The sequence below is a fragment of the Cnephaeus nilssonii genome (assembly GCF_951640355.1).
Source record: "Cnephaeus nilssonii genome assembly, chromosome: 1".
NCBI classification, from domain to species: domain Eukaryota; kingdom Metazoa; phylum Chordata; class Mammalia; order Chiroptera; family Vespertilionidae; genus Cnephaeus; species Cnephaeus nilssonii.
The window spans coordinates 98,117,301-98,141,950 of NC_137072.1; positions in this window are offsets into that span (position 1 = coordinate 98,117,301).

The window sequence follows — 24,650 nt, forward strand, 5'->3', positions numbered from 1 at the left end:
TGTATATTTGTGTTATAAGATCAAAATTTGGGTTCTTGTCTGGCTGGTGTGGCTTAGTGGTTGAGCGTTGACCCATGAACCAGGAGGTCATGGTTCAATTCCCAGTCAGAGCACATGCCCAGGTTGTGGGCTCATTCCCCAGTAAGGAGCATGCAAGAGGAAGCCAATCTATGATTCTCTCTCATTAATGATAATCGTTCTCTCTCTCTCTCTCTCTCTCTCTCTCTCTCTCTCTGAAATCAATAAAAAAACCATATTTTAATAAAATTTGGTTCTTAAATCTATTTTAACATTTCAAAAGATGTGGAATAAAATTTATTTAGAAATACAGTTTAATGGGTTAAAATGAAAATTTGGAGATTACCTCCTAAACTTGTACTACTTGGCAATTTCAATTTTATGAAAACCTCAGGTTAAAATTGACTTTGCAATCTCTCTAAATACATTTATATATTTTATAGATATATTATAGACTAGTAATAATATGGTTCTTCACTGGATTTAACAATATATGCAGGGTGCCCCCCCCAAAAAAAAACCATGTATAGCTGATAGCTTAATTTGAAATTAAAATATATTTTAATAAATACTGCCTTTATAATTTTTTGGGGGGGGGATTCTGGTTACCTCACAATTTCTTTTTAATTTTTCATTTTTTAATTATTATTATTATTATTTTTACATATATGTCCTTATTCCCCCATTACCCCTGTGCCTTTATAATTATTTGAAGTGTGTGTATACATTTTTGGGACTACTTTCCCTTTGAAGTCTCAGCCCCCTATCACCTAGTCTGGAACAGCATATAAGAATCAGTTGCCAAATTGTCCTCAATTCCCATATTCTCAGGAAACCCTCATATGTACATACGTAATTAAATTGCTATTTTCTCCTGCTAATGTACCTCATGTTAATTTGATTATTAGACCAGGCAGAAGAACTGAGGGGAAAAAGAGGGAACATTTTCCCTTCCCCACAGCAGCAGTGCTATTTTTCAAAATACTTAGGTAGTTGTTACCATGCTGCACCATTTAAAAACTAGTGAAAATTATATAAAATATGAATGTGCAGCTTTTAATGAAAACCAAATAGGATAAACTTCTGCAAAACTGTCAAATAAAATTTAAATGTTAAAATAAAATGGACTTATGGTGCCCTTTAATATTATCATACCATACTTTAGCAGAAAGCATATCCCAAGTGACTATCTAAATATCTTCAATGACTGCATTTTTTGGGGAAAATATATTATTATAAATTGAAATAAAAAAGGTCAAACTGTTTTGTCCACATTTGTGTCAGATATTTTTGTTATAAAATTAGTTGGGGAGTTCTAGTTGGTTCTCCTCAGTGGTTAGAGCATCAGACTGCAGACTGAAGGGTCCTGGGTTCCATTCCGGACAAGGGCACATACCTTGGTTGCAGGCTGATCCCCTGCCCTGGTCAGGGTGCATGCGGGAGACAACCAATTGATGTGTCTCTCTCACATTGATGTTTCTCTCTGTGTGTCTCTCCCGCTCCCTTCCACTCTCTCTAAAAATCAATGGAAAAATGTACTCAGTGAAGATTAACAACAACAAAAAATTAATTGGGGAATTTGGGACATCCTGTTTGAATTCAGAACACATACTCATAAACAGAATACATAAAAACACAGACCATTCAGAACAGAAGTCAAGGGGGAACAATTGTTAAGGCCACATTAGGGCATTCCAGTTGAATGATCAGTCCTCTTCATAAGTTAAATATAAACATGTTTCCTGTAAAAACCATCATGCAAATATTCCTCTTACATTTTAATTAGCCACGTTCATAGTTTGCTGACACTTAAACTGTCTGGTGTTAACATTTTCAAGGCTTTAATTAACAAGTACAACAGGATTTGCTTAATGCTCTAATATGAGAGAACATAATTTTATGTATCTATTTTAACACGCAAATATTATCTGAGAGCCAAAGACTTATATAAACTTTAAATATCTGTTGCAGTCAAATAATATCACATTGACTTCATTAGCATTCATGAAGTTTCACAGCTGGAATATAAATGGTGCTTTGTTTATTACAACATAAATTTCTTAGTTGTTACAATTGTATGTATCATTCTATTTATCTGATCTTTTGGAGAAATAGGCACAAATACACATTTCTAAGTAGATGCATTTCCAAGGCCATGTCAAGAGGAAATGATCTTATGTAAAATTCCAGAAAAAGTAATTGGACATTTATTTTGGGTCAAGTACTTTACCTGGTTTATCCCATTTAATCTTCACAACCACCACATGCAGTAATGGTAATATTATCTTTGATTTAGAGAGGAAAAATGTAAATAAAGGGAATAATATAATTAATCAAAGGAAGTGCTGGAGAGGATGTGGAGAAAAAGGAACCCTTGTGCACTGCTGGTGGGAATGCAGACTGGTGCAGCCACTGTGGAGAACAGTATGGAGTTTCCTCAAAAACCTAAAAAGTGAACTCCCATTTGACCCAGTGATCCCACTTCTGGGAATATATCCCAAGAAACTAAAAACACCAATCAGAAAGGACATATGCACCCCTATGTTCATAGTGGCACAATTTACAATAGCTAAGATTTGGAAACAGCCTAAGTGCCCATCAGCAGATGAGTGGATTAAAAACTGTGGTACATTTACACAATGGAATACTAAGCTGATATATAAAAGAAGGAATTCTTACCATTTACAATTGCATGGATGGAACCGGAGAGCATTGTGCTAAGCGAAATAAGCCAGTCAGAGAAAGATAAATATCACATGACTTCACTCATTTGTGGAACACACTTTGAACAACATAAACTGATGAACAAAAACAGATCCAAAGACAGAGAAGCATTGATCAGATTGTCAAACCTCAGAGGGAAGGTATGGGAGGGTGGGGGTAAAGGGGAGAGATCAACCAAAGGACTTATATGCATGCATATAAGCCTAACCAATGGACACCAGACACCAGGGGGGAGAGGGAATGATTGGGGGGGGGGGATGGAGGGATAAGGACACATGTAATACTTTAATCAATAATATTTATAATACTTTAAACAATAAAATTAAAAAAAGAAAGTTGCTAAGAGTAAATCTTTAATATGTTTGCCATAAAAAACAAAAAGGTAATTATGTGATGTGGTAGAGATGTTAGTTAATGCTATGATAGTAATCATTTTGTAATATATAAGTGTATCAAATTAACATGTTGTACATCTTAAACTTATTCAATATCATATGTCCATTATATCTCAATAAAGTTGGGGGTAAAGTCCTTACCTCTGAGGAATGAAGATTAGCAAGTACCATTTTTCTTTACCTCTTTTTGTCCTACTGAATTAAATAAAATTTAACTAAATGATTGCATTTGTATAATCTTATTTTTAACCATTTTTTATCCTTCCAGGTATTCTCTCTATATTTATTAATAAGAAGATACCTGGAATGAAAAAAAAAGTTAATTATAGTTTTATTCTGTAGGTTAAGAAAATTTTAATTTTTCTTTGTATTCTGGATGAAATTTCATTTATTTTTATAATTTTACTTTGGTATTGAGCATGTATAATTATTAAAAAATTAAGGTCATTAAAAGAAGAAAAATAAAATTTGAAGAAAAAAAAAGAGAAAGAAAGAAAGATGAAATATCTGAAGTCCAGGCGGTCTCTTTCCTAAACCTGTGCTTTCAACTTATATATCTTACTGCTTTGCAAATGCGTCCTCATTTATTAGTTTTAACCTGAACTTGGGTGTTACTTCATTTGCTTCAGTCTGACTACTCACATTTTGATGGCTATAATCATTGCTTAATAAATGCTGTAATAATTCTATTTAAATATTTAATATCTGATGGTCACCAATAATAATGCTTTTTCTTTCTTCCAGTATTCTATCACTGAGTCTGTAATTAAGTTCTCCCCTTTGTGACATTCTGCTTTATCTTGGGGTAAGCCAATGGTGAAGAACCAGAAGGCAGGTGATTTCTAAATGATAAGTAATCAATGCCTGTTATGATTAATGTCCTACCTGGCTGAGATGTTAGAAGTAGAATGTAATGTACACTCTTGGTTGCCTACCCAACATGTGTTTTTCCCTTAGTCTTCCTTAACATTTCAGACAAGCATGCACCCGTTTTCCACTTATCCATGTGCCTTTGAGAAAGTTCATTCCTCAATCTGGCCCCAACACTAACCTTTACTGTTCTGCATATATTGCCTCAATTGTACAGTCATATGCTGTTATTCAGTTGGTATTGATGAAGCCCAGGCAATCTAAATCTAGAATCCACACTCTTTACTGCTATGCTATATTGCTTCTCTCTCATATGAGCCTGCATATGCACCATATCATAGGAGAAGAAACTCGTAAGATACTAGAAATGATTACATATCCATATTCCTTTTAACACAGCAAAAACTATTTCAAGTCTATCTTCTGAGGTAAGTGTGCTCAGCGCTTAGTAGACAATAACGATAGCATATTTTATTATGATAGTAGTCATAGATATATCTATTATGGGCTCTTGCCATTTTCAGAGCCAACTCTAAGAAAAATGATAAAATAAATGAAGTAGTTTCATTGCATTCCCTTCTCCTCTTCTTTCCAAGGATCACTTCCCCAATAGCCTCCCCGGGCAATAAGAGCCCTCATTCTGCCTTTCAGCAGCTCAGACCTCAACAGCTGAAATGCCCCCCAGCAAGCCACTTGCCAAACCTTCTCTCTACTACAACAAATCTATTGTATGTTTCCTATATCAGATCCTATTAGCAGCTTAATAACAATAATCTTGCAACTCAGGGGCCCTTAGTTTGTTAATGTGCTGCTCCATTCCTTATACATTAATCAGAAAATGTTCGTTTAAAAATCCCATGTGCAAAAGACTGTAGGGAATCTATAGAATGGTTGCCATCCCCCAGAAAACTCTGACTTCCTAAGCATATGGAACACCTGTGAAAATAAATAATTCACACTAACAGAACTGGTAAAGGGGTCACTGAACAGGTAGAGCTAAAATTCTGTGGAAGTTAGAAAAGAGACTACTTTGTTAATTCTTGGATAGAGACTAGAAATGAGAGACTACTTTGCTAATTCAGGGGTTTTTAGAAGATATAAGGTTACAACTCTGAATTTTAATCCATATGGCATTTCTTGGATTTATTTATATTATTACTTTGAGGTTTTTCATATTTAATGATGTCAGCTAAAAGGTCATCTTCATGCTAGACATCAGGATGGAGAGAACCCACTCAGTGCTTTGAAGGATAAAAGAGATGGCATTTCTCTAACTACTGTCTGTGGTGTTGCTCGCCAATGACACATTTCCCCAGTGATGAGTATGGATATCAGACTGGGGATAGAAGCAGAAACTCAAGCCATCTGCTAATCTAAACTATGTGTAAAACAACAGATTTTTGTCTCATCATAAGACCTTAATATCCCCTTAACAGTTTTACTTTTTTTTTTCCTCTCTAGTAAAAATATATGGGATTTTAAGACAACTCTTCTGGGTGTAAGTATCTTTGAGATTCTGAACATTTCTGATCCTAATTAGTATCTTCTGTAAAATAAATAAAGTTTATCTGTTCGACACTTTCAAAAGAAGGACTCTGGCAGCAGCAGTTTTAAATGACTCAAAAAACTTGAGATTTTGCATCGCTATTTTGTTAACTGATGTTTTCCCGGAGCTTATTCTGTTATCATAGATTCATATTCACATTATTTCTTCCTTATTGAAGAAAATACTTGACCTAAAAAAAAATAAACAGGAAGGTTGTTTGGAATAAGTTTAAACTATTTTCTGTGAAATATGTTTGTCCTCAAATTATATTGATTTTGACAGTTAGAATGCAATTCACACAAAAAGCTTCGAAATAATTGTGAATAATAATAATAATAATAATAAAAACACACAAAAAAAACAACCTGGCTTTTATCTAGTAGTCTTAATCTTCAGCTGACTAAAACCTCTAAACTATCCATTTTTCAAGCAAGATTATAGTACAAAGAATCTTAATCCCCTAACCACTTCCAGATTCTCATGAATTAATTCATCAGTTCATAAATAAATTACATCCTCAAACCTCTGCCTAAACTAGTGTGCAGCCATTCATTTTTATCCCTTTGGGTGTCTGAGTGTTAGTTCAGATTTCTTTAGTTACTAATCAGCAACATCAACAAGAAATACAGTGTGTACTATTCACAAGAAGATGGGATAAGGGGAACCTCTAAGAGCTACATAAACATTTGCCCTATTATATCTTGGCCTCTTTAAAAAAATTAATCTTTTACAAAAAAATATTTAGCCAAGTTAAAGATGAACAACCTAGCCAAGAAAATGAATGTCAGAGAACTCTAAGATATTTGAGTGCTTGCCTGTTGTTATACTTTTGATTTTTATATCTGTATGGATTGGATAGTCTTTGTTATCAGTATTTCGAACACATAGGCAGCACAGTTATAGCTTAAAATATTCAAATATTGATTCCCAAGGATATTCAGGATTCTCAGCATAAATCTAAAAATCTAAGCCTAAAAAGAGGTAAATTTATAAGAACTGGGCTGCACACTGCTGTATCAGGGGAATACAAATCTGCAATATATCCCCAAAGCTGATTTTTCTATTTGGTTCTACAAACCAAGGATTTATTTATCTTATCTATCTATCTATCTATCTATCTATCTATCTATCTATCTATCTATCATTTACTTATGTATTATTTATTTACATTTTATAGTCATGTTTATTATTTGCTACAATAATAACTCCTTAGATGGCACTACATATTTCTAGGACAATAATATACTAGTCTTGCCATTTGTGAGGATTTTCACTTTGGTAAATCAAATCATTGTACTCCTTTCAACAATGCTAAGATTACAGTTCCATTATTTTAAAGGATTTCTGTTATAAAGTGTAACTCAGACTTCTAGAAGACCAATACTATGTCCTTTCATTATGTCTTCAGTGACTAGAATTGTTTCTGGAATAGTCAATAAAATCTGTGTTCAGTGAATGATGGTTGAATGAATTATTGTCTTTGTGTATCTATACAATTTGAATATATATGTATATATATACATATACACATATATGTACATATATATGCTTTAAATATATTTATTCATATGTTCTATTTTTTATGATGAATGTCTCTGGGAGTGTATCTGTCTTAGTTCATTCAGGCTCTTATGATAAAATAGCACAGATTGGATAGCTTATAAACAACAAAAGTTTATTTCCTACAGTTCCAGGAGCTGGTTCATATCCAATACCATTCCACTATGTTCTCATATGATGGAAGAGGCAAGGGATCTCTATGGGGTCTTTTTGATAAGGCACTACCCTCATTTATAAAGGCTCCACCTTTATGTTTTAAGTACCTCTTAATACCATCGTCTATGGGGTTAAGGTTTAAATATATAAATTTTGGGGGCAGACAAACATTCAGACCATAGCAGTGTTATTATTCATTTGGCATCATTATTTTAATACAGTTTATAAATAAATAAAAACTAAAAGGAAAATCATACTGAGATGAGAAAAGAAATGCTCTAGATTTTATTTTCAGTTAATCATGTTTGATGGAAATCAAATGACCTCTATATCACCCCCCACTGTTCACTTGCGACAGCACATAGAATGGCAGACACATGGCACTTAGGCTAAAAGTTCTCAAAGTCAGTGTGCATAAATGCCACCAGGGGAGCTTGTTAACATGCCAGTTTTTCATATTCCACCCTTTAAAAATCTGACAAACTGGTTCTGGAATAACAACATAGGCAGGAGTCCACATTAAGGGAAAAACCTGGTCTTGCATGAGTGTAATGAGGTGGGCCACATCTATTCACTGTGTGACTCTAAGGCCATAGGAACATAACTGTCATTTCACCAGTAGTTTATATTTGTGTGAGTTTTAAATGAACAAGTACTTAACTGATTTTTTAAGTGGATTTTGCAAGGAAGAAATTGGGACTTCCTGAAAGAGTTAGTTTGTGTGTATTCATAGAGTGCAAGCAACTAGCAGTTCCTACTCCTCGGGCCAAGTTACTCAGACACACACAAGTTCTTTAACTTGTTTTTGCTAGGCAGCCACATTCTGCCAAATGTTTGAATAATGGACTAGATGTCGGCATTGCAAACGCATGATACTTGCACATGTCTGTGGAAACTTCCAATGTCAAGGGCATGCACCCTTAGCTCTCAGACCAAAACATTTCTCATTCTCTGCTCCTCAGAGAGGTCTTTCCTAAACAGTGAATGTAACAGAACCTGTCTGCCCACCCACCTTTAATTTCCATCCAGCAGTTATCTTTTGCATTTCTTTCATAATCCGAGATTATCTTGTTTATGTATTGCTTCCTCATTTAATATCTGTTTCTCCTCACTAGGATGTGTGCTTCCTGAAGGCAGAGAGCACACATGTTTCTTATGCACTGATGAGTAGAATAATCCTGGTGACTAAACCTGCTCTGGGCTTTATATACTACACAGGATCTATAGGTATGTATTGTATGAGGAATGAATGAGGGAATAAATGTTTTAATGAATTTTCTAGGCTAATGTGGCTACATATTTCATTTAAATAGGTTTTCAAGAATTTTGAGACTAGATTAAGTAATAAAAGAGAATATTTGGGGGTTAATATAAGAGGTATTTTGTTTTTGCTTTTTTATAATTTGCTTATGTCAGAATATCAAGATTTGAAAATACCATTTACCAGACTTCTGAAATTCTGTAATCATCTTACATACCAAAGAATCTGAGAAGTACTAAAGAAACTTTTCTTAGCTTCATTTAATCAGCTTACCTAAGGTATTTTTGACAACTAACCGCCCCCCCGCCCCAACAAATATACTAAAGATGTTTGTTGTCAAGAATTTATTTGAGGAGTTGTTATCTCAAGCATCTTTTCTCTCTATTCTGTGAGATCTTTATTATGATTGTGATGGGTAAATAAAAATGAGTTATGATTATTAATTGTTTTTGTACTCAGCTTTTCTGAATCATTTTTCATAGCAGGAAATTGGTATATGATTGGAGAGCAGAGATCAGTCTGGGAGGAGGAAATTTGCATGCATTTACACGTTTAATCTCCTGACTACTGTGGAACAGGGTAAAGGGACTGCTTTTATATCCTATAAGCAAAAAGAGATGTCTCTGTCTTTGAAAATTTGCTTTCATAAAAATCAACTATATTATTTTCCTTCACCTCTGGTTATTTTAACAGTCATCTCTTATAATTGGAACCTTCAAAACATGACCTCTTGGCATTGATATACTTGTGAAATTTACTTTTCTGTCTTTAAAAATCACATTTGTAAAAGTGAGTTAATAAGAGGCAGCCTATGTTTTAGCAAGAATTTTTGTTGTTATTTTGTGGAAAGACAATATTGGTTTATGTTAAACAAATTCTATTTACCTTAGGACATTGAAACAATTAACCAGCTTAAATATTGTGTTTTATATTATTGTAATTGAAAGAGAATTTGTGACAATACTTTTCCTTCCAGTGCTAGTACATAATAGGGGGGAAACCCTGTTCTTTAGTGTTTCTCTCTATAATTTAACACATTTGTCATTTCTTATTAGCTCTTCAGAGTTCTATTATTTACAACCACTTTGAGACACAATAAAAAAGTTTTCAGACAAAGCTCATTATTTCTAATTAATACCATAACAAGACTTCATGGCTATGCTATGAAGTGAGTTTTTTAAGACAATAGTGTCTTATTATCCATTTCATTTTCTAAATTGTACTTTTGAGGTATCAGAACAATTTGTGTAATATACATTTTCTGTTGCTTAATATGCATCCAGACTACCAAATGAAAAATGTGATAAATTATTCACATCTGTGAGATTATAACTTTTGCCTTTGAATTATAAATAAGATATTCCAATTAACAGTTTGGAAATAATGCCTTTTGGCTAAATATACAAAACACAAATATAAATTTAATTTTTATTATAAACTGTTACTATCTGAAACTGGTAACATCTGAAATTGAATTTATATTGTGAGGCCATAGATTCTCCTGGAAATATACTATATTATTAAAGTAAAGGAAATGATCCTACTTATTATCAATTACAATTTAGCTTTAAGAGAAGCATTAATCGCTGAAACCGGTTTGGCTCAGTGGATAGAGCATCAGCCTGCGGACTCAAGGGTCTCAGGTTCGATTCCGGTCAAGGGCATGTACCTTGGTTGTGGGCACATCCCCAGTAGGGGGTGTGCAAGAGGCAGCTGGTCGATGTTTCTCTCTCATTGATGTTTCTAACTCTCTATCCCTCTCTCTTCTTCTCTGTAAAAAATCAATAAAATATATATTTTTTTAAAAAAGAGAAGCATTAATCATTGGCAATTACATCTTTCAATCTGAATTCATGTCATTGATAATGTTTTTGTTTTATCCTTCCCTCTTGATGCTTTGTGAGACTTGCTAAAAATTAGAAATTTAAAGTTAAGTAATCAATGGAAGAGAATAATCAGAAAATATATGTATGTACCATAACGTAAGACTACTAGAGGCCCGGTGCATGAAATTCATGTATAGGAGGGGGGTCCCTAAGCCTGGCCTGCACCTCTCGCAATCTAGGATCCCTCAGGGGATGTCCAACTGCTGGTTTAGGCCTGATGTGGGATCGGGCCTAAATTGGTAGTCAGACATTCCTCTTGCAATATGGGATGACTGGTTCCTAACCTCTCACCTGCCTGCCTACTTGATCACCCCAACCCCTCTGCCTGCCTGCCTGATCACCCCTACATTGGCCCCCTGCTGGCCTGATCACCATGACCTTGCCCCCCTGCAAGCCTGATCGCCCTGACCTTGCCCCCCTGCCTGCCTGATTGCCCCTAACCTCTATGCCTGCCTGCCTGATCACCCCTAACTGCCCTCCCTTGCTGGCCTGATCTTGCCCCTAATTGCCCTCTCCTGCTGGCTTGATCACCCCTAATTGCCTATGCCTCAGCCCCCATCACCATGGCTTTGTCTGGAAGGAAGTCAGATATCTGGAAGATGGCAGGTCGACCCAGTCTAATTAGCATATTACCCTTTTATTAGTATAGATAGATTATATAGGATAGGATTGCTTAAATGGGGTGGGGAGCCTTTTTCAGCAGGAGGAGATGCTCTTGGCAGACAAAAACACATAAACCCTATATATGGACTGATAACCAGCCATATGCACTATACTACCAAACCGGTCATTAAAAAATTAAATCACTTTCTTACAACTTACACCAAATAGCTGTTTCCCTTAAAATACCTCCTCAGCACCAACCTTAGGTTCTGCCTTCGCAGTTCACCCAGACTTGCTTCTGATTGGTCGGTTTCTATGCCAGTCAGCATCAAAAGCTCTGCCTTCTAGGCAGCCATTGGCTTCTTACAATTCACCCAGATTTGGTTCTTATTGGTCCATTTCTATTCAGTCAGCATCTCTGGGCCTATCTTCGGGCCTGATCATAGAGGTGGGGCTGATCAGCAGCCGCCCCAGGCTGCTGGCAAGCGGGCTGAACTGCTGACCTCTGGGAGCAAGAGAGAGGTTTGGTTGCTGGTGAAGCCGGGAGAGAGAAGCAGGGTCTGATCACCAGCCATTGCCGTTGCTGATCAGCCGCGCCTCTCTCTCTCTCCCAGAGGTCAGCAGTTCAACTTGCTCACCTGCTGCATGTGCAGCCTGGTGATTGTTTGAGCCTCCGGTCATTGTGGATGTTATGACCCTGGCTCTTTATATATATAGATTGTTTAATATCAATGATTTTTTTTTTAAAACCAAACTTATGCTGGGGGTGGGTGGGATCACATTTAAATATTTCAAGACTTAATCAAAACAATGTATATCATATAGAAAAAAACAAATCTGCAGGAGCTTGACTTGATTTTTTAAAAAGAAAACTGAAGTAGCTAACATTTACAAATGCATACCATAGTGATCAGATTAATAACAACATTTAAGGTATAAGAAAAGGAAGTTGTCAGAATCACTGCTACTGCTTTGACTAAAACCTATTTTCCTGTGTACAAATGGGGACAGATTCACTTACTTCAAAAGGTGGTTGGGGTGATTAAGTAAAGGCACTTTATATTCCTGATTTTGTTTCTTCATTCCCTATAAGGAAAACCTTTTGGGTTTACATAGGGTACATATATTCATTTACCCTGTACCCTAAATCATGAAATCATGAATAAGAGTCACTATGACCCAGTGAAAACATCTTCTGATTTCTAGAATTAACATTTATTTATTTCAAACATTCATCTGTTGTCCTGATTTCTGAAAACTTTGCCAATCTGTGATCTTCTATAAACCCCTTGCCATTGAAGATGACTTAAGAAATGTTAAAGAGGTCTAGAGACAATATTGTAGCTCTTTAGCCCATCACAGGGCATACCCTCCCTATTCTTAAAAATTATTCCTGGTTTAACTAAAAGGGTAAAGTGACCATGATAAACTTTTTTTTGCATATAAATGTTTGATATGTGATGTTTCCCATCCATTTCTTGGGAAACATTTTACCAATCATCGCCATCAAAACCAGGGATGATGTATAACGATAAGGATGCTATCTTTGTCTACCCCTAGTCAGGCTCCTCTAAGCACTCTTCTCAACCAGACCTTAACCTGGAGTTTCAGTATTGCACTTGTGTGATATAACAGTATATCTGTCTCCAGTTGCTGTCACAAAGTTCCTAAAGCCCTTGTACTTTCCTAAGTGATAAAAACACTAAGGTTATCTCTTGTTCTAATATACTAGAGGCCCAGTACATGAAATTTGTTCACAGTAGGGTCCCTAGGATTGGCTGGTGATCAAGGCAGATCTGGGCTTCTGGCTGCTGGCCAGGGCCTTCCTTCGTTCTGGGCTGCCCCCTGGTGGTCAGTGTACATCATAACGAGTGATCAAATTCCCGTTCTTCTGGTCAAACTCCTGAGGGGACACTTTGCATATTAGCCTTTTATATATATAGATGTTCTTTGATTAGGTTCTTGACACAGCACTTCTGAAACCCTTGGGGTTTTCTGGGTGACAAGAGTGTTTTTTATTCTAATGATCTGATTTTGGCTGGGCTCCTGAATAGTTCCTGGATGAGACCTGGTGACCAGAAAGAACAAACTATGATTAGAAGCTTGGAATTTTCAGCCCCATCCCCCATTCTTTTGAGAAGGGAGAAGGGCTGAAAATGAAGTTGAAGATTTGGTCATGTCTATATGAGAAAGCCTGGATTAAATAAAAATCCCAAAAGTATATGATTAGGAGAGCTTCCAACCCCCAACTCTATAGGGAGAGAAACTCTTGTGGTCAGGACCCTCCCAAACTTTGCCCTGGCTGTTCATCTGCACCCTTTAGCTCTTCCTTTAAGAAAGTAGTATATGTAAGTAAGTGTTTCCCTGAGTTCTGTAAGCTGTTCTAGGAAATTAACCAGACCTGAGGAGGGTATCATGGAAACCACGGATTTTTAATCAAATCACAAAAGTTGTGGTTAATAATCCCACAGTTTTAGCAATAATCCCACTAAGTCATTTTAAAGAGACTACTTGACCCTTGATATCTGATCACCCTCAATATCTGGTCAAATTCCTCATCTCCCACATGATATCTGATCACCCTTACCTACCCTCAACAAGAATCCTTTTAGGTAAGTTTACTAAGAATTCCCATTTCCATGCCTAGCTGGCATGACTCAGTGGTTGAGTGTAGACCTATGAACCAGGAAGTCATGGTTCAATTCCCAGTCAGGGCACATGCTTGGGTTGCAAGCTCTATCCCCAGTAGGGGGTGTGCAGAAGGCAGCGATTCTCATCCTTGATGCTTCTATCTCTCCCTCTCTGAAATCAATAAAAATATATTTTTAAAAAAGATTCCTGTTTCCCTTGATGTCTCCTCTTTTTTGTAATCTTCTATCCACTGGACCCCTCCCTCAAAACCTTCTCCTTGGTTATAAATCCCTACTTGGTTTTGTTGTATTCAAAATTGAGACCAGCTTTATACTGAGGTCTCTTTTCACCTATTGCAATAGTTCCTGAATAGAACATTGGTTTTACTGCTTAATTTCTGTCCTTCTCTAGTTTTCTTTTAACAATAGACAGATAAAAACTAGGTGTGATTAATTAAAATATAAAAAAAATACTTAGTTTCAGTTATCTTTAATGATGTAGGTGGAAAAATATCACCAATGATTTAGAATGGCAATTTTTAACTTGTGTGTCACAAGAATTTTTAAAACGTGCAATTCCTGACTAGTTAGTAAGGGGCACTGACCTATTTTATCTTACATTGTCAAATTAAAAACTGACAACAGCCAACACAATAGCCATTTGGTGTGAATGAATCACAATTATACTATTTTTTGTTATATTGGCAAAAAATATAAAATTTTTGTGTGCCAAAAAATTTTAGTAATTAGTTTATGTGTGCCATGAGATTAAATAGGTTGAAAATCACTGATCTAGAATGTGTTATGATTTTAATTCTCAGTATAATTTTTGGTTGAAATTGGCTTATGTCACGTTCTGAAAACATATGTATATATTTTCTTAGCCTCACAAAATACAGTTATGATAAAAAAATAAAATATATCTCTCTTATAATAAGTCTGACCCTGTTGGAAAATTTAAATGATATTACAGTCACAGTAATGAAAGGCATAATGAAACTTGTTGCTATGTAATATCCTTATCATCTCCAGGTTACTTGTTAATTGCCCTAATGTGACCATAGTTATGCTATGCTAGACAGTGTTAGGATGAAATTTAAATGGACCCTTTCTTTGCATTTAAGCACCATATATATTAAAAACTAGAGGCCCGTTGCACAAATATTCGTGCATTAGGCCTTCCTTCCCCTGGCTGCCAGCACTGCTTTTCCTCTGGCACCCGCAACCCAGGCCTTCGCTCCAGCCGCAGCGGAGAAGCCAAGCCTCTTCAGTCTTCAGTCTTCAGTCGTCTTCAGTCTTTGCTCGGGCCAGAGCCTTCAGTCTTCGCTCTGTGCCTGCATATGCAAATCAACCCACCATCTTTGTTGGGTTAATTTGCATACTCACTCCTGATTGGCTGGTGGGTGTCACAGAGGTGTGGTCAATTTGCATGTTCCTCTTTTATTAGTGTAGATACCACTATTATCTCATTGCTAAAAAAGAAAGTAATCACACATATGTACTAACACCAATGAAATTCCTTCAAAACTAAGTTATGATTTGGTATTTACTATTTCATGGCTCATTATAATTCCTCTTCCTAATGTTCATCAGAGCCTGGAAATACACATGGATAGATTTTATTATTTGTTTACTAAGTGTGCTCTATTCCATGTCACAAAGATGTAAACTTGGAAAGGGTTTACATTCATTCTTATTTACTGCAGGCACACTTCTAACACCTAGCATTATGTCTAGCACACAGTAGGCATTTGATCAATATTTTTTAAGGAGATAAATCTGCTTGATATTAAACTTTATAATGGTAAGAATTTTATTTAATTTATTCAATAAACTATGCCCAGTAACTGGCATTATACCTGGAATACAGCTGAATGAAAGAAAAAGGAAGAAAAAAAGAAAGGGAGAAAGGAAGAAAATATCATGGAATAAAAATTTGGTTCAAATCTTAGAATTTATATATTTTTTCAAGTGTCATGGGGAATTTATGAATCATCCTGAAAATATATATAATATCTGTATTTTTCATATAGAATGAAAAATAGAGGTACTAAGACTTAGCTCTAAATTGATAAAATTCAATTATGTTAAGTTATAAAATTTTGTAACTGTCAAATATTTACTCTTAATAGATAAACCTATGTGCAAGAAAAAAGAGGCTAAATATACTTAGACTAGAAGCCAGGTGCACGAAATTCATGTGCTGGGGTCGGGGGAAGGTTCCTCAGCCTGGCCTGCGCCCTCACAGTCCGGGTTCCCGCTCCCAGTCTAAGCCATCAGTCTGACATCCTTAGCACTTCCATGGAGGCGGAGGTGGGAGAGGCTCCTGCCACCCCCACTGTGCTCCCAACTCAGGGTTTCTGGCTAAGTGACACTCCTCCTGTGGGAGCACACTGACCACCAGGGGGCAGTTTCTGCATGAACTGGCCCCCTGGTGGTCAGTGTGCATCATAGCAACCGGTCATTTCGCTGTTCAGTGGATTTGCATATTACCCTTTCATTACATAGGATTATTATATAGGACTAGAGGCCCATTGCACAAAGAGTCATGCAATAGGCCTTCTTCCCCTGGCTGCCAGCACGGTTTTCCTCCAGCACCCAGGACCCAGGCCTTCACTCTGGCTGCTGCCTTCCTTCTTTGCTCCGGCTGGAGCGCCACTCCTGTAGCTCCCTCCACCCCCCGCCCTCCCCCTCATACCAGGTGTCTCACCTTGCCCGGCCGCTCCGAGCCAGTGTATGCAAATTAACCCGGCATCTTTGTTGGGTTAATTTGCATACTCACTCCTGATTGGCTGGTTGGCTTAGCAGAGGTATGGTCAATTTCCATATTTCTCTTTTATTAGTGTAGATGATATTTCCAGAAGCACTAATTCTATTAAGTGGTGAGCCAGGACTAAAAGTCATTTCTGTTATACAATACATTATTTTTTTCTAACCAAGAATTCTTAATCAGCCTATATAACACATTTAATTCTATTCAGCTAGGAAGAATCAGACATAACATACTATGTTAGAGGTAAGATCTCTACAGATGAGACTATTATCATATTGCACATGAACTCGAGGCTTAAAATTGTATGTTAATTAATCATTCCATACAGCACATACTTTTGTACCAGGCAACATTATATCAGCAAAAAATCACAGTGAACAGAGCAGACAAAAATCCCAGTGATTACTGAATGCCAATTCTACCAGGGGATTAAATGCATTATCAAATATTACAAATGTTTAGCAAGCATCCAATGTAAAGAGTGGATAAACAAACACATCTCCCTCTATCTTTATCTTGCTAAATATATATCAGAATCTATCATTTATCTATTATCTATCTATCTATCTATCATCTATCTATCTATCATCTATCTATCTATTATCTATCTATTATTATCTATCTACCATATTATCTCTGTCCTGTTTGTACACCAGCACATGCACATACATCAACACTCAAGTTAACAATTCCCTCTACACCTTCGTTATTTTCCACCTCTTGGTATTCAGACGTAATCAATATTAAGAGCTGGATGCAGATCTGTACATACATTTTTGTGTTTATAGAAACCTCAAGTTATATGCAAGCATGTTATCTGCTTTTCTTAAAATGAATATCATAATCATTTTTGATAAGGCAGATATGCCATATGGCCTTCTTATTATTTAGGACTTTTTAGCATTTTATAGTTAAGGTATATTTACATTCAATAAAATTCACCCTTTTTAGTGTACTGTTTTACAAATCTTGAAAATGTATATGTTGGACCCACCACCACAGTCAAGACCCCAATTACCCATCATGACCCTTTGTAGCGAACCTTCCCCCAAACCTCTGGCAATAACTGATCTATTTTTTCTCTATGTTTGCCTTTACAAGCATGTAATAGAAATTAAATTATGCACCTAAAATTATAATGTGAGTATTTAATAAATTTTAGTTATTATTGGCATATGCCATATGTCATTGGATTTAAAAAGGCAATGATGATATTATGGGAGATTTTCTTCAGGTTAATGCTAGTGAAGAAAATTTTAAACATTACATCTTAACATAATGCTTTCTTGTTAATCATAAGATAAATGCCTATGATGCTAAACTGTAAAGCAAAATAATGTAAAATTGAATCAGTGAAATCTTGTATTATTGTTGCTTATTCCCACAATGCTGGGTTCATCCTATATACACACACATTATCAGCAGTTGAATTTTCACAACATTATATTTTCTTCTAGCCAAAATATATGGATTTGACTGAATATCTTAGTTTTAGTTTATTTTTAGTTTATTTTTCACAATGCTTTAACAATTCACACACTCAGCTACAATGTAAAAAATGCCGCTTTCCTTCAATTCTCATTGGATATAGTCCCTTTTCTAAAACTGTTGTGAAAAATGGCATTTTATGTCATCTTTAATATTATTATAGCTACTAGTATATTGCAGTTTGATACTGATTCTAATGGAAGAGCTTAAAAGTAAGTAAGCAATTGATTATTGAGATTGTGCATGGCAACCGCAGGAATAAGAAAAATAAGAAATAGAGAAAATATTAAGAATTTAATATTAAAGAGGAAAAAAATCTGTGTCTCACTAAAATTTTTTAATTGAGATATAGTAATTCAAATTCCTTTATGAGTGCGTGAGGAGGAAACTACATCTATGCAAGCAGGATCCCATAGGTTCAGATAACTGGAATCAGATATTTCTTAATGAAGGTGTATTTACAGACAAGAGCTTTTAATTTATTTTATTTAAACATATTTTTATTGATTTCAAAGAGGAAGGGGGAGAGAGAGAGAGAGAGAGAGAGAGACAGAGAGACAGAGAGACAGAGAAACATCAATGATGAGAGAGAATCATTGATTGGCTGCCTCCTGCACGTCCCTTCTACCCCCACTGGGGATCCAGTGCACAACCCGGGCATGTGCCCTAACAGGGAATTGAATCATGACCTCCTGCTTCATAGGTTGAAACTCAAACACTGATTCATGCTGGTCCATACAAAAGCTTTTAAAAACTGTTTTCTTAAATTTATATATATTTTTCCTAATAGGGAAAAATCTGCCACATATTTGTAATGGAAACAAATGCATATTTTATTATTGTTTTACCCCTTGCCCTTCCTTCTTAGTTTTCTTTCCTAATTGCAACTTTGCATCTTGGATCAGTCAAATTGCTACTATCTTATCATACTATTGTTTTTACACATTGAGCATTTAAAAATTACTTCTAAAATAATTGTAAAGGTATATGATTCATAATTTTATGTGTCCTGAAAGCAAGGTTAACCGGTTATTCTCTTATCTGTGCATATCAATATTTATATGCAGGTATGTATGTAGGGAATGTATGAAAGTGCATTTAAAAAATGACTTATTGATTTTTTTTTTTTTAAGAGAGAGAGAGAAGCATCTCTAGCCTACAGAGTAACCTGGACATGTGCCCTGACCAGGAATGGAATCAGCAACCCTTCAATGCATGGGGTAAGGATGCTCAACTAACTGAGCCACACCTGCCAGCGCTTCATTTTTTTTTGTTTTGTTTTGTTTGTTTATTATTGCAGCACAGGCACACTTCACCAATCCAATAAAAATGTATGCCTGTTAAATCTGATCAATTTTGTGTCCATCACTTCATCTTGACTTAAAGTAAAATTAATTCACCAGCATCTAAATTAGTCTAAGCAATGTATATAAGAATCCTTCATGTGAGTATTGATTTATTGTACCAATTCACTTCGTTCTACCAAATTATATCTGGTTTAGAAGGTTAAAAATATAAGTTTTAACATTAATGACCATTCTGAATATCTCATATTTGGTTAACCCTTAGCTGAGAAAAATGTTGAAGACTTATATATACTAATTTGCACTTATAGAGACAGAGCTTCTTTCCATAGACTATTCATGTAAAATAAGTATTAGATTATTGTTATCTTTTTCTACAGAATGACTATCTCTTGAGTTCAAGGGTGTTCATGGAAGTTTGACCCCTTTCCTTATATCATATCCTCTCATTCTGTCCTGCAGAAACAACTTTACTTCAGTCCCCATTAGTCATTTTTAGTGGTGTCTATGATAATATATACATGAGATGGTACATAAAATTATCCAAAGCCTTAGAGAAATTAACGCCTACCTCTAGGCATTTTGTGCAAAAACAAAAATTTAAGAAAACGACCTGGGGTTTACAATTTACTCCATTATATTAAACTAGAGGGTCCAGTGCACGACATTTGTGCACTGGGGAGGTGGGATCCCTCAGCCTGGCCTGTGTCCTCTCACAGTTTGGGACCCCTCAGGGGATGTCCATCTGCCTAAGCTGGCATTCGGATATCCCCCCATGGGTCCTTAGCACTGCTGTGGAGGCGGGAGAGACTCCCACCACTACCATTGTGCTCGCCAGCCTTGAGCCTGGCTTCTGGCTGAGCAGCGCTTTCACAGGGGGAGTGCACTGACCACCAGGGGATAGTTCCTGCATTAAGCATGTGCCCCCTGGTGGTCAGTGTGCATCATAGCAAACAGTTGTTCCGCCATTTGGTCGATTTGCATATTAGCTTTTTATTATATAGGATAAGATCTCTTTTATTATGTTTTTCCTATTGGGGATAGGAAAATTATGGTGCAGAGTGAAACAACATAAACCTAAGTATAGCTAAATAAGTAAATTAATACTTTTAGTGGAATACTAGTAAGAGAATTATGTTTTTTTATGCCCTCTTTGGCTTTCATGCTTCTCTCCACAAGCCACAACCTCTAAACATGTAGTGGTTCTCAGCTTGCTACCATTAAGAATATACAGCAATTCATGGGGAAAAAAATATAGCAGAACAAAAAGTTAATATAGAACTGTTTTCTAATAGCATGTAGCCTATTTATTCTAGCACAAAAGTAAGATGGAAGAAAGGAAAAATGGCAGTGAGAGAGGGAGAGATAGTAGGAAGGGAGGGAATAAAAAAGAGAAATATTCTTGCATAATAACAAGAAAATTCACATACATATTTCTTCAGATCAAAAGTTATTATAATTAATATTTTAATGACAGATGCTATATGAAAAGTAGCATAGAAATCAGCATTTGGTACATGTCTCATTAACAGAATATCAGTGAATATAAAGTCACAATATGCTATTATATAAGGAAATTTACTATAGATTCTCGTGTTTTGTAGATGTATAACTGTCAACACTACAAAGAGTGTATTGATATTTAATTTTTATTTGGGACTCTCTTATGCTGATGTGGCTAAGTAATCTGGGAAGAAGTGTTACAATTATGAGGTACATATGTATAAAATTGTTTTATAGAGGTAACAAAAAAAATAGAAAAATTACTTTATATAATTTTATTTTTGCATAGATGTTCACTAGACCAATGTAGGAAATTATGGTAAAAAAAAAAGTCATCGTTATTTTTTTTTTAATTTTTAATTTTTGTATCAAGTGAAGATCTGATCTAGCCTCCCTTTGGTGAGTGTCTTTATGCACACACTTCTGTTTTTCAACATTAATTGTTACATACTATTCTTATTATGTGTCAGTAATTTAACTTTTCATTTTTCAACAGGATCATAATATTTTAAGAAATGAGAATGGACAACTGATGGTCATTGGTGCCCGTTCAACATCAACAGAAATCCCCAATTTGGGGTGGGGGGGAGGAAGGAAACTTTGTTCCGTTCAAACAGACTAATTGTGATACAGCACGACTGTGAAAATGACTTGGCCGCGAAACAGCTCAATAGTGTTACAGCTCAATTATGAAACAGCATCGCTGTGAAACAGCACTGCTTGAGGCCGCCCTGGGGCGACCCCTCTCTGGCTAGACTGCTGTGCTCTGCTCTGTTCTGCTCCACCTGCTCCAGTTCTGGTGGGCCTCGCTCTGTGCCAATCCACTCCATTCTGCTCAGGTAAAATGTCTTTGGTGTTTCAGCTCCAACCAGGAAAAGCAGGCTTCAGTTTTCCATGGAAAGGGCAAGTGCCCTCTCCGAGTCAGCAGGGAGCTGACTTCTTTAGACAGAATTCCCCACCCTAGCCCCTGAGTGGTCTGTCCTCATGCAAATGAGGACTCCAAATACTCACAGTTTGATTGGCCATATGTCACCGTCCTGCTTGGTCAGAATGGAGGACTCTGGTTGGTGCAGATGCTGGTGGGGATATAGCTGCAGGCTCCCAGTGGACAGGGAAAGCCTCAGTGCTCTAGGGTTCCAGAACTCCTTTATGTGGGTTGGCCCAGATGGCAGCATCACACTGCAGGACTGCAGTTCAGTGTGGAGGGCAGGCAGCTTAGGGCAGGCTTCTCCCTGAAGTGTGATTTACATGTGAGGCCTCTGTGTAGAAATGGCTGCTGGGCTCTGTTTTCTTAAATTTGGGCCCAGTTAGCTGCCAAGAGCCCTTCTTAGTAGGTATATTCTTTCTCACAGTTCAAAGAATGAATACTCATTTATATCTGGATAAAATATTTTCTTTTTAAGCGTAATTTTTTTCCCCTGAATTTTCAGGTGTTCAAAAGATGTTTGGAACTGGTTTGTATAGTTTAAGGATATTTGTTTTGTACTAATATTTGTGAAATTTCTGCATTTTTGGCAAAAATATAAGGTTCAGTCAGTTTCTTATTTTCTTCATATCGATATTATATGTCTTATTTACAGTGATTTCTCCGGCATGTTTTAGGTTGTGATTCTAAGTTGGATTCTTTATTATTATTATATTTCTAAAGGGTAATTGCATAAGATTTACTAATTTTTAATATTCAACAATTCGCTAAGTACTATTAGTATTACAAATAACTTGTATGAGTTATCTGTAAAATATGTTTTCAATAATTGCCTTAGAAAATATACAAAACTTTCAGAACAAGATGTATAATCTATTTTTTGAAAATTACTATAAACCCAAATATTTCTTCATGTTTTCTGATTCCAGATTAATGGAAAGATTTAATTTTTATAAGAGAACACTATTTATTTTTTATATTTTCAAATTGACAATATTTTAAAAATGTATATATAAATATATATACATATGTATATAAATTTATATATACATATATAAATTTATATAAATATATAAATAAATATATAAATTTATAAATTTAAAATAAATATATAAATTTATATACACATGTATATAAATTTATATATTTATTTATTTATTTCATGTTTTAAAATGTTTCCTATATCTCTTCTCCATTTTTTTTTAATATATTTTTATTGATTTTTTACAGAGAGGAAGAGAGAGAGATAGAGAGTTAGAAACATCGATGAGAGTGAAACATCGATCAGCTGCCTCTTGCACACCCCCTACTGGGGATGTGCCCGCAACCAAGGTACATGCCCTTGACCGGAATCGAACCTGGGACCCTTGAGTCCGCAGGCCGACGCTCTATCCACTGAGCCAAACCGGTTTTGGCTTTGTTAATTTCTAGATACATGACCTTTTCCTTTATATTATTTTAAAGATATTATTAATTTTATTTTTATCATCGGTTTAAGGATTTGTTTTCATTTTAATATTTCTTGCTCTCTGTTTTATTATATATAACATAAGTTATATCAGTATTTTTAGTTCCTTGGAAACAGTGGGTGCATTCTTGCTTAATCTCTAGATCATAAGTGCTTTACCCAATTACACACAATGAGCCAACATTAACAAACATTTAGTAGAACTGCTAGTGATTTGAACTCCTTTAACTGGTACAAGGAAAAGCTGAGTTTTAATTTTTGAGACTTTTGTTGTAAAAGTGTCATTTAGCTATGTTTACTGATTATTACTTTCACCTACATTATATCTCTATGGAATTGATGCTTTAGAGCCTTATAACGTCCTTATACTGAAGTGGGAGGACGGTGCACTACGAATACAGAAGATGCAGGTTCTAAATAGTTTAGTCATTGACTTACTGTTTGCTCAACTGCAAAACATATAAGGTGGTGCATGTGTACATTCTTTGAAGAAAATAAAGAGCTCTAGAGTTAAGCATGTTTTTTCTCATTGAAAAATGAAATTGATAGATATAGAGATAAATTTATCATTGCCAAGACAGTGATATATTCAGATAGACAAATAAGTGTTAAAATGTTCCCTGTTTAATTTTATCATAAGTAACTAAATTTGAAGTTCACTAAGTGAAAGAAGCAAATGAATTGAAATATTTAAAAAGTTCTTACTTGATATTCATCATATCTTAAGAATTAAAATATAGTTGTAAGATAAAATCTCACACATGCCTGTTTTCTCTTTTCCAAATAATACTGTGAACTGCCGTTCAAAATGAAGTGAGTTGTGAGTAGGGAGATTGGCAAGTGACATTTTTCTCCATTAATTCTGCATTCCTCATTTCATTCTGTGTTACCCCCTCGGGCTGGAGTCCCAATATGAGCCTTGTCACAATCTGTAGCTGTCACCTCAAGTGAGTGAACAACTTTCCAATATGTCCCTGACAGCAGGATTTCAACCATGTGGGAGGATTTGGGAACAGCCCCTTGATTGACACTTCAAATATCCCTCATCAGCTCCATGGTGGTTTTGCTTTTGCTGAAGAGTTCAGGTGTTCGGAGTTGGGTATTGTTAACTATTTCTGGACTGATTTATTTTTATCTTGGAAAAAAAAATTCTAAAGCATATAATGTAACTTTGGAATATATAAAATAGGTTTCATTCCAATCCTATTTTATAATTTACTAGAGGCCCAGTGCATGATTAAATCATGCACGTGTAGGGTCCCCTAGGCCTAACCTGCCATCCAGGCCATATCCACTGCCCCACAAAGCCTAGCATGCTCCGCAGACACTGCTAGCAGCCTGCTCCCCGCTTTTGATGGCAGGGGGTCCGCTGGTGCTGGAGCGGACACACAGCTCCCCGCTTTCGATCGCGGGGGAAGGTGGCTGTCTGTCTGCTGGTGCACCAGGCCTTTCGAAAGCCTCCAGTGCGGCGGAGGCTTTTGAAAGGCCTGGTGCCAGAGCGGACAGACATCCAGCTCCCCCGCTTTGGCTTTCGATCGTG